Source organism: Gasterosteus aculeatus, chromosome 9, assembly GCF_964276395.1.
Source record: "Gasterosteus aculeatus chromosome 9, fGasAcu3.hap1.1, whole genome shotgun sequence".
NCBI lineage: Eukaryota > Metazoa > Chordata > Actinopteri > Perciformes > Gasterosteidae > Gasterosteus > Gasterosteus aculeatus.
This window is the reverse complement of record NC_135696.1, coordinates 11899293-11911176: the sequence shown is the minus strand read 5'-3', so window position 1 is coordinate 11911176 and position 11884 is coordinate 11899293.

Below are 11884 nucleotides of genomic sequence, written 5' to 3'. Positions count from 1 at the left end.
GGACACAGTGCACCTTAATTGGGATGTTAAAAAGGTGTGGGTAAAGGAAATCTAACTATCTAACCATTTGTGGAGGCATTCTGACACGTTCGTCTCAATCAAAGCAAGACTAACAATGTTGGCAATGATTAATGTTAACAAAAGGCGACAACGCTACATCACTAATGTGTTACACCTGCAGGTAAGAAGCTTTTATTATTATAAGCTTTTTTCCCCAGTTAGAGTTTGACTAGATTTTAATTATCATATTAGACACTGCATAGTGTGATTGAAGATGGAATTAAGTATTGATAACTTAGCTCAGAGGTGGCTTAATAAACAGAGGGGGTTTGGATTCAGGACAGACAATGAAATCTTAGTTTAGTGTGACTCAGATACACTACGACTGCCACGTATTGGATTCTCTGTTCCAATACGAACAGATACAAATACTTCCTAGAGACCAGAAGCCACTAGTAACGGGTTTGAAATCAGTTGATTTGGCAATTAACATGTCTGAGTAGTGATTTGCTGAAAAGCTTTGTATTGATTTCCTTTCATGTGAAGTTCACACAAAAACAAAAAATCACCAGGAATTTCATGATTGTGTGACTTGCAAGCGATTGCCTGAATAAATCTCAAACTAAATATCGACAGGGTGTTCTAAAAGCTCCAAGTCGGTTTTATTGGAAAACTTAAACTGTCTACCTAATCACTTTTGCCTGAATCAGTTTCTTCTCGCGGTAAATTTCTGATTAAGAGGAAAAGATTCCATCCTTGTTATTAAAAATGTTGACATTGAAGCAGCCGTCTTCATTTACAGATAATTACGTTCAGTTTCTTAAAGCTCTTTGGGTAATATTGCGTACTTTGTCTATTACTAAACCTTGATTCGCTTCTACATGTGACACAGAATCCAATTTGAAAGAGAGAACCGGGTCAGTCTATTCCATGTAATCTTTAATAATCAAATATCCCATACTGAGTACTTTGGCAGGTTATTCTAAGAAAGAGTTGGGATTAACTGTCACAAGTGTTCTCACAAGAAAGAAGAAAAGACCAAATATGCGTGTGTGATCTCTTCATAAGATAATCATGACTAATTCCACAAGGATATTGTCCCAACTATTGTATGAGCTCCGATGTTGCTTCAATCATCTGGTTTATACAACATTTACATATAAAAGGAACAGAATAAAGCCATTGTTGCTTTTTATGTATGATCATATGCGCTTTTATAGAACTTGTTTATACCCCAGATTTAATTATGTCATCAATGAGCAACAAGAAGCAATATGGCCTTAGAAATAGAAACTGATGGCAATGGTAGAACGATAGATGTGAACACTAACGTAGCTTTGGCATGCATGCATACCATCAGATAGTGTAACGGAACTAAATGACCGATGTTAGCGACTCAGCTTGACATTGTAAACATACGGGCACATTAGCTCATGCACATTCTTGAAATCTTGGTTTTTGATTACATATTGTTAGGAATTAGTATGATAGCATCTAGCGTGGGGAAACACGTTCCGTGTTTTGACCAAGAACGAAATTATATTCAAAGCAATTACGCCATTATCTATCTCTTGAATATACAAGAATTTCCAGTGCCTTCACGAATACAATGTCCATTTCTTCCAACAAGATACATTGAATTCTTGAGGGCATTTTTCTCACACGCCTCCAAGGAGAGCTGAAAATGGAAAAAAGTGAAGTGTTTTAATTTGACTTGTGGAGAAAATGTATGTGTTTTTGGAACACTGGGAATATGACGCGAAGACTAGGACTTGTACTTCTCTGCACCCGTTGTGTTAACAGCTAAATAGTTTTACTGTCGTCAATGCAAAAACATTTATTTCATTGTTGGATTCTCTGTTCACCTTTGATGCATGTGAGAACATTTTTTCTTGTATTCGTTTAAGGGGAAGGCGGTGAATAATTGATGTACAAAGGGTTTTAATAAAGTGGAGTATTCCTGTGTGTGTGTCATATCAAATCAAAGGAAAACATTTCCCAGCACTTGCGGGGTTCTCTTAAGAGAAAAAACATGTTAAACATTTCCATGTGACTCCCAAAAGCCGTTGCTGCCGATCTGCCCTGCGGCAAAGGTCAATTTGGCCAGGAGAAAGGAAAGGTGTCTCAGCTGACTAACACTGTGGCTAGATGTGTATTCCTCTGTCCTCACATGCTTGGCTTGTGATATCCAGCTCTTGAGTGGCATGTGTATTCTTTTGATTCAGATGTTTTTCCCATCTGGCTGGTGGGCAAAGTCTGAAAAAGTCCTAACACAACACAATGGGCCTCTTGTTGTCAGAAGATTGCAGGCGTCAGTGTGTGTGTGTGTGTTGGTGTGTGGAGGAGAGACTTAACCACCATCATAGACGGCAGAATATAGAAGTAATGTGGATAGAAGCAGCGTAGCAGTACAGCTCTTCTTTCTTTTCTTCGTGGGCTTATCGCAAGTGCTGATTTTTAAAGATTCCACAATATTTGAGCATTTTCACGAGGCCCCATTTTTTTTAAATTTCTTTCTTTTTGCTTTTGGAGACTATGTGCTACTTTTTATTTGTCAGTGCTGGCTACCTAATATGTGTCATTTAAGACTAGCAACATAGCGCTTACAAAAAAAACATGTTAAATTTCTAATCTTTAAATATATTACTCCCATTATCTAAAACCAAATTGTGGGATAAACCGTTGGGATAATAGAGTGATTGATTTGTTTCTTTGCGAAAGGAAAGAACAGAAGCAGTGGCTCTGGTAAGCGCTGCATCATCAAGGTTGGAAGAAGTGACGTAGTTTTCCATCGTATTGGCACTATGGAGCGTTTGTGTTGATGTAACTCTGCCTTATACTGCAGACCGTGATACACATTTGGAACATATCCGTTCCGCACAATGTGATTGGTTGATGCATTTGTTTGGGTTACAAACCTTCAACATAGAAATCCGTAGTCTGAAAGGAGGAACCAATGGCTGCGTGAAATGTTGACAGCCTCAAAATGGACTTCTAAAAAAGAGTGTGCACGCACACCAGCACACACACACACACACACACACCAACGTCATAGCTTGAGGCTATCAACAGATCCTTGATATTAAATATGAGTTCTCTAACCTTCACTGTACTCACTGTACCAACTGCATACCTGTGCAACCTTGTTTGCTATTGTCTATTGCATTCTCACTCAGCAGAAGAAACGAACAAAATAGAAGAAAAAGAAAGCTGAGGGTGTATTGCAATGTTCCAAAAAATCTCTGCAATGGAGTAAGAACGAGATGTTTCCTTTCGTTGTCAAAAGGATCTTGACCGAGCTCGACTGTGTTTGTTCTCTTCTCTTTTCCCCCCCACATCCTCTACTCTCTTCCTTACAGTACAATAATTCTCATTACGTCCAGACAACTAAACATGCCAACTCTAACGACAGCACAGATATGGAGAAATTGGCTCATTTACACAATAATAATTGTACGTTTGAGCCCTTTGAAAGCCTATTAACATTTAAATGGTACAAGGAGGTTATCTATAAAGTGTACGCTTATCCAGGTTATCCCGGATGTGCAGAAAATGATCAAACAGCTGCCTAGACCCCATATACCTCAGGGCGAGGGGGGGGGGGTGGGGGTTACCACATGCCTATCGAGGTCAACACCTCAAGGATGTCAGGAAACCTTCAAACTAGATTTATCCATGAAGGTAATGCCAGTGAAATGCTTCCAACAAAGACAATTTGTCCAAACGTTTGTTTTCTCTCATAAAAACAAATCAAGGCTGCAAAGACAAAGAAATAATCAACGTTTAACAAATTCTCTTTTGAAACAATATACCGTACACACTAAAGATTATCATTGACGTAGCAATGGAGATGTATTGTTTGGCCAGCAGGCAGGACTTTCAGCATTTGTTGAAACAAATTACATACTCCGACACTTGAAATGCTTTATATTTTGTAATGTAACATTGACAAAAAATTGACATGGAAGTCCAGTTAAAACTTTATATTCTGCTGGTTTCTGAAAGGTCTCGCAATAGATGAGTGAATTGTTATAAAAAATAAGGTGTCTCTCCAAAAGATAGAATCTCTCAATGTGCTTGCTTACCTATTTGAAGAGGTTTTCTTTTGGCTTTCAAACATACATCAAAATCAAATATTTTAGAAATATTCCACATAAAATAAGATACAATCATCTAATGAAGATAATTTCACTGAGATAGACTGAAAGAAATGTTAAGCAGTGCAGGGATTACCGGCTCATTAGGATGCTTAAGACTTCTTAATGCTTAATACATTTTGTTCAAATTGAGCTTCCCCAGAGAATTTCCGATCATTTTGATCTTGAAGTCCTAAACAGTACCTCTCATTTAAATTCTTAGCAAGCAAATTAATTGTAAACTGAGAATTTACACCAATTGTTCATTCATTTAGAAAGTAGTTTTCATATGAATTGACATGAAAATAATTAGTCCTTGTATTTAAATCAATTTAATGATTAATAACAACCGCTGTGCATCATTACAAAAATACACACTCTCTCTTCACCCTCTTTCCCCTCTGGTGGGAACGCAGTTTACCTCTTCAACCCTCATTACCATACCAATAGCGAGCAGACAGCTAAAGCTAGCCTGTCAAAGGTATTTTTAATTACCAATTAGAAAGTTGGCTGCCTATGCGTGAGCTACTTCAATATCTTCTTCACTCTCCTTCTCTCTTTCTCATACTGCATACACACATAGGTGTATAACCCAGAGCACAAGGTCCCCTAGTGCCAAAGTCTTGATAAACAATGTCTCATTCAGCTTGATATGAATAATTAAGGGTTGAGTATTTAGAAAGGGGGACACTTGTTTATTCACAGAGAATAGCCATGTTGGTGGCTGCATTCCAACATTACAGAGATGCCAGAGGAGCTTATGGCCTGCCTGTGACATTATCTAAATGGCAAGACGTATAATGACACAACAATTGTCTGCATGCGCACTGTGTGTCACACTAAAAAAACCTTCATGAATGATAAACGAAGTGGTTGAATACTGTGGTAAATATGAAATATTGATGCGGCTTTAGCAGAAGAGGCATGTGACGTTCTTATTAAGACTGTCCCTGTGTGTGTGTTCATGATTTTATAGCGACTATGTTTTTTTTATTTTTTTTTATTTGAATGGTACATCCAGCCGGGTGACAAAGAGGTCAATTTGATAAGTGATTATTTCCAGCATGAGGCCATGAAACGGTTCACTGTATATTGCAATGATGAAACTGGAAGCTGTTGCAGCAGTTGATTTCAACCTGGCAGGCTCCATAAGGTTTCTGACTGACTGATCATTTGCATCTGCTCTATTGGCCTTTTGTGGCAGCTTTTAAAAATATAACGAAATATATATTTCTGTCTCTTTGTTCTTTTCCCCCTCATAACCTTTTGACTTGATCTATTCATAGCTAACTTCACCCCTGTGGGCTTGATGAGGAAAAGTGCAGATCCGCAGAATCCTACAGTAAGGGAACTTCAGGAGAAATATTTGCAATGATGCACATTCAGAGGAAATTAATCTGCTTTGAAACAATATCAGTATAATGCATGATGCAGGGGGGGTTTCAGAAGCTGCATGCGACTTACAGAGTTTTGACTGCAGTATTTACAGCTTGCAGAGTGTTTGTGTCGTGAGAAAAGTTGATGTGAATGAGCACCGACAACACACTATCTTGTTTACGCTAAATCTCATTAATGTCTATATGCACAGACAGGACTGCAGCTTAGCCAGTAGGGATCACTTAGCAGAACGGTTCCAAATGCAGAGCTTTGAGCCTGAGGGGTTACAGCTCACATAGCTCGAGACTCAAGTGAAAACAATCAAGGAGGCCAGTGCCAGTGCGCTAGGCACAGCTTAACATTGGCTTATACAGTACATTGGATTCTATGAACTATAATTTGTGCTGTGCTGTGTTTGTATGTGGAATGAACAGTGAGTCTTAACGATGAAAGCTGAACAAATGCTTATTAGAGCAGCATTAAGACAAATTTAAGAGAGATTGGACTGATTAGCAGGAGGTGATCAGTCAGGGTATATAGTACTTATAGTACTTGGAACAAAGAGCACCAGACAGCTGAGTAACAAGGGAACCCGTCAAGACACACAATGCCTCACATCATTACAATAGCATTTCGGTCAAAGGTGTTAACAGTAACAGCTACACCTTGACAACTTAATATATATTTAAGTGGTATAAGTGTCAAAAAGGGAGACATGTGTTAAACAATAATGCTATTATCCTCACCTGTGTTTTTTTAGGAGGCTGTTGTCATTTTGGTGTTCTGGTGCAGCCAGAACAACCTGGAGCTCAACACTCTAAAGACAGTGGAGATAGTTGTGGATTTCCGGAGGAACAGAGCCCCACCTTCCCCCATTACCCTGTGTGACTCCCCCGTCACTATTGTGGATTCCTTCCGTTTCCTGGGCTCCATCGTCACCCAGGACCTCAAGTGGGAGCTGAACATCAGCTCCATCACAAAGAAGGCTCAGCAGAGGTTGTTCTTCCTGAGGCAGCTGAAGAAATTAAACCTGCCAAAGACGATGATGGTCCACTTCTACACGGCCATCATCGAGTCCATCCTCTGCTCCTCCATCACCGTCTGGTACGCTGCAGCCACAGCCAAGGACAAGGGCAGGCTGCAGCGTGTCATCCGCTCTGCAGAGAGGGTGATCGGCTGCAATCTGCCGTCCCTGCAGGACTTGTTTGCTTCCAGGTCTCTGAAGCGAGCTAAAAGCATCGTAGCCGACCCCTCTCACCCCGGACAAAAACTGTTTGTGCCCCTTCCATCTGGCAGGAGGCTGAGGTCCATCAGGACTAAGACCTCCCGCCACACAAACAGTTTCTTCCCGTAGGCAGTCGGGCTCATCAACAGAGCCCGGTCCCCCACTGACTGACTATAACATTCCACCGGTCACTCCCCTTCATACTGCAAATGTCACTTTAACTGTAATTTTTCACTTTGTCGTCACTCGTCACTTTGTCACCTGTTCTCTATTGCACTTTATTCTTAATATTTTTTAACTTTTTTAATATTTTAAATTATTAACTTTAACTTTATTCTCTTGTTTTTACTAACCCATAGCCTTATTCTACTAACCCATTGCATTATCATTTCATTTTACTTTATTTTATTACTTGTGCACTGCTGTCTTGGCTGTTTTACTGTCCAAGGGTACCTGTGGCGGATCCCATTGCTCTGAGAGCTATAACTTGGCATTGACATTCTCCATTCCACATGATTTGCACACTATGAAGGAAAGACTTGATTTCACTGCCAACATTCGAAATCAGTCCCGTAACGGCTGCACAAGTATATGCATTCATTATTTCAATATTAAAAGGAGTTTAGAACGTATCAATATTCATAGCAACCCAAAAAAAGGAGTAAAATTTAAAATAAATATATCAAATTAAACATCAGACGTTTTAAGTAAAAATGGCTTAAAAATCTCACGATACTTGGTGGAAGAAACACAAACTAATAATGTGTCCCTTTGCCCTAATGTTATCCAAATTAAATGGGTCTGTGAAGAACTTTTGGAAGTTTCAGCAAAACAAATTAAGACACAAATAGGAGAAAAAAACGCTTCCTTAACAGACTGTGAGAAGAATCAAACTCTCTTGGGTTATTTATGAAACGGTTAAGCCGTTATTGGCATGGCTGAATGAAGGTACGGTGATCCGTTCCAGGGTTTACATTTGATTTTAAAAAGATTTACAATTTGAGGATTTATTTAGGTTAAATCATATTCTTGGGCTCTTTTATGTATGAATGTGTAGAAATAAGTAAACACAAACCTTATCTTGATTACTTTAGATTTACCCTAACAGTTCTTGTCCCAAAATCATTGTGTCATTACGGAGTTCGTTTGACAATTCTGACTCTGTGTGACCAATAATGCATTGATAATAATTAGGGCTGTCAATAGATTAAAAAAAATTAACTAATTAATCGCACATTTGAAATGTATTAATCTTGATTAATGGTGATTAATGAATGTTGTTGCTGTTGTTGTTACAATTGTGTTTATATGAATGTTTGTTTTCTAATCACTTTAGAAAGTGTGTATTTTACACAATGTTGTTTAATTGTTGGTGTTATTTTTAACACAAAAATCCACACATTTGATTATCTTGGTGTCAGGATTCCACCCTCATCCCGTCCAACGTCGCCTCCCACTCAATTCCATTCTCCTCCCTCTCATTCAATCACCCGGTCTCCTGAATACTAATCACCTTCACCTGAGCCTAATCACCAGCACTCCTTTATAACCCAACATGCATCACTCACCCGTTGTCTGATCTCGTCATTCCATGACTACAGACTCTTCGAGCTCACTTCCGTGTCTTCCCAGATACCCTCCTGAGCTTCCTGAAACTCCACGCGTCATCACCAGCTGTTCACCATCTCCATCGGCGTCTTCATCCAGAGCAAGCCGGACTCCTCGCCTTTCAGCTAAGACTCTCCATTCCCCCGTGTCTTACAACCTACTTTCCTCTCGACGTCTGTAACAATAAAGCTGCATTGGAAACTCACCCCTCTGTTCCGTGTTTCAATACCTGACAGAAGATCAGACCACAATATGCAACGCTCTACGGATGCGCGAGAGGATCCACCGCTACCTATTCCCCCGGCTTCAGCTCCTCTGGCAGCGGAGTCCCTCCCGCGTACACCCGCAGCTTTGTTCTCTGCCTCTTCGAGTCCCATGGCCCGGCCCGCGCCCTACTCCGGTGAGGCGGAGGATTGCAGTGGGTTTCTCTTACAGACATCTCTATACTTCACCATGAATGAACATCAATTCTGTGGCGATCCTGCTCGGGTGGCCTTCCTCATATCACTGTTGTCCGGCCCCGCTCTTCAATGGGCTCAAGCCTTGTGGCATTCCGATTCTCCGGTAATTAAATCTCTCCCTGATTTTCTCCGTCACTTTAAAGAGGTGTTTGGCCAAACAGTGGCTTCTTTATCTGTTCACGATCAATTGTTCCAACTTCAACAAGGGAATTCTTCCGTGAACGCCTACGCTCTTCGCTTCCGCACCCTCGCCGCAGCTAGTGGATGGAACGAGCCCGCGTTAATCACCGCATTCCGCCAGGGGTTAAACCCGACGGTTCGTCAGCTGATTGTGGTGTATGATGATGTCATGGGCATCGAAAATCTCATCCAGAAAACCATTCGAGTTGCACAACTACTCACTGCTTGCGATCGGCCCACACACATGAGACCTTCCCCGCTGCCGGCAACAGACTCCTCCCCGGCCTCTCCTCCGGCTCCAATTCCTATGGAAGTCGACGCCTCTCATCTCTCCCCTTCTGAGCGCCAGCGACGAATGCAACAACATCTATGTTTATACTGTGCTTCTGACCAGCATATGCTCAGCAACTGCCCCGTTCGACCTCCGCGCCTAGCAGTGAGTTCAATTACTGTAACCCCTCCAGTAGAACATCTAGTGAAAACACGAGTACATCTCCTAACCCATAAACTGTGTATTCCAGCGCAAGCCCTCATCGATTCAGGCTCCGCGGGGAACTTCATCTCCTTCACCTGCCTTCAGAAGATGAATCTCAGCAGAAAACGACTAGATCACGATCTCTCTATTAACACCATCCAAGGCAAACCGCTAGGCCGAGGTCGTATCCGTTACTGCTCCCCCGTAATCACTCTTCAAATAGGATGTCTGCATTCTGAGAAAATTTCCTTTATGGTGCTGGAGGAGTCTACCGCTGAACTCATCCTGGGACGACCCTGGTTGATCCAACATCAACCCGTACTCTGCTGGAAAACCGGCGAAATCCTCCGATGGGGTAATGACTGTCACCACTCCTGTTTGAAATCTGTTAAGAAAATCTCTTCTTCCTCTTCCTCGCCAGACGTCTCCGAGGCCGCGGTTCCTGTGTTATCTGCAGTTGAAACCGGCCCCCAGACCCACGTCCAAGGTGAAATTCCAGTGGAGTACCGGACGTTCCAGGACGTCTTCAGTAAAGCACTGGCAACCAAGTTACCACCTCATCGGCCAGGGGACTGTGCAATTGACCTGCTACCCGGAGCTACACTTCCTAAGGGCCGAATATATCCCTTGTCCATCCCGGAACAAAGGGCCATGGAGGAGTATGTGGCAGAGGCATTACAGCAAGAGTTCATACGTCCATCCATCTCCCCGGCCGCCTCAAGCTTTTTCTTCGTGGCTAAGAAGGACGGGGGCTTGCGGCCCTGCATTGACTATCGTCACCTGAATTCACAAACCATCAAATTCCGCTATCCCCTTCCTCTGGTCCCTGCCGCTCTGGAACAGCTACGTGGCGCCCGCCTCTTTTCCAAGCTAGACCTGAGAAGTGCCTACAATCTGATACGAATCCGTCATGGCGATGAATGGAAGACTGCCTTCGTGACCCCCTCAGGCCACTACGAGTATCAGGTAATGCCGTTCGGCTTATCCAACGCTCCTGCCGTCTTCCAGAGCTACATGAACGAAGTTCTCCGGCCCTTCCTCAACCGGTTTGTCATTGTGTACATCGACGACATACTAATCTATTCTTCTTCCAGATCTGAGCATCATAATCATGTCCTTCAAGTACTACGAAAGCTACGAGAACACCAACTATACCTCAAATTGGAGAAGTGCGAGTTCCACACTTCAACCGTCCAGTTCCTGGGATACATCATCAGCCAAGAGGGAATCCAAATGGACCCGAGGAAGGTAGACGCCATTCAGGACTGGCCCATGCCAGCCACCATTAAAGAACTCCAGCGCTTCCTAGGATTTGCAAATTTCTACAGACGTTTCATCCAGAACTACAGTCACCTCAGCTCTCCCCTCACATCTGCTCTGAAGGGCCGGCCCAAGTCCCTGTCCTTGACACCCGCAGCCATGGAAGCATTCCAACAACTAAAGGACTCTTTCTCCTCAGCACCTGTTTTAGCTCATCCCAACCCAGAACTTCCGTTCATCGTGGAAGTTGATGCTTCATCTACTGGTGTAGGAGCAGTACTGTCTCAGCGGCAGGGCGAACCCCCCATACTCCATCCATGCGCCTTCTTCTCCAGGAAACTTGCCCCGGCGGAGCAGAATTATGATATTGGAAACCGTGAGCTACTCGCCATCAAGCTAGCCCTTGAGGAATGGAGACACTGGCTGGAGGGGGCTAATCACCAGTTTGAGGTAATTACTGACCACAGAAACCTTGAATACCTTCGTGAAACTAAAAGACTGAATCCAAGACAAGCCCGCTGGGCTCTCTTCTTCACCCGCTTCGACTTCACGGTATCATATCGCCCTGGAAGTAAGAATTGCAGAGCAGATGCCCTCTCCCGAATCCATCATGCTTCCTCGGACGAGGCCGAACCGGTTCCTATCCTCCCTCCAGCTCTCTTCATTAGTCCGATCATCTGGGACCTTGACGACCAGATCAATCAGGAAAACCTTCTCCATCCTGCTCCGCCGGGAGGGCCAGACGGGAGCAAATTCGTCCCTGAACACCTGAGAATCCCCCTTCTGGACTCGGCCCACTCTGTTCCGGGCACTGGACATCCGGGTAGCAAGCGGACCCTCTCACTCCTCCGTCAACGGTACTGGTGGCCCACCATCTCGGAGGACGTCGCAAGGTTCGTCAAAGGATGTTCAGTCTGTGCCATCGTCAATACCCCGAGGAGACTGCCTGAGGGAAAATTATTGCCTCTACCGATTCCGCGTCGTCCATGGTCCCACATCGGAATCGATTTCATGACCGACCTTCCTCCTTCTGATGGTTTCACGTGTGTACTAGTAGTGGTGGATCGTTTCTCAAAGGGCTGCAAGTTAATCCCGCTAGCTGGCCTCCCTACTGCACTCGTGACCGCAGAAGCCCTCTTCCATAATGTCTTCCGGAACTTCG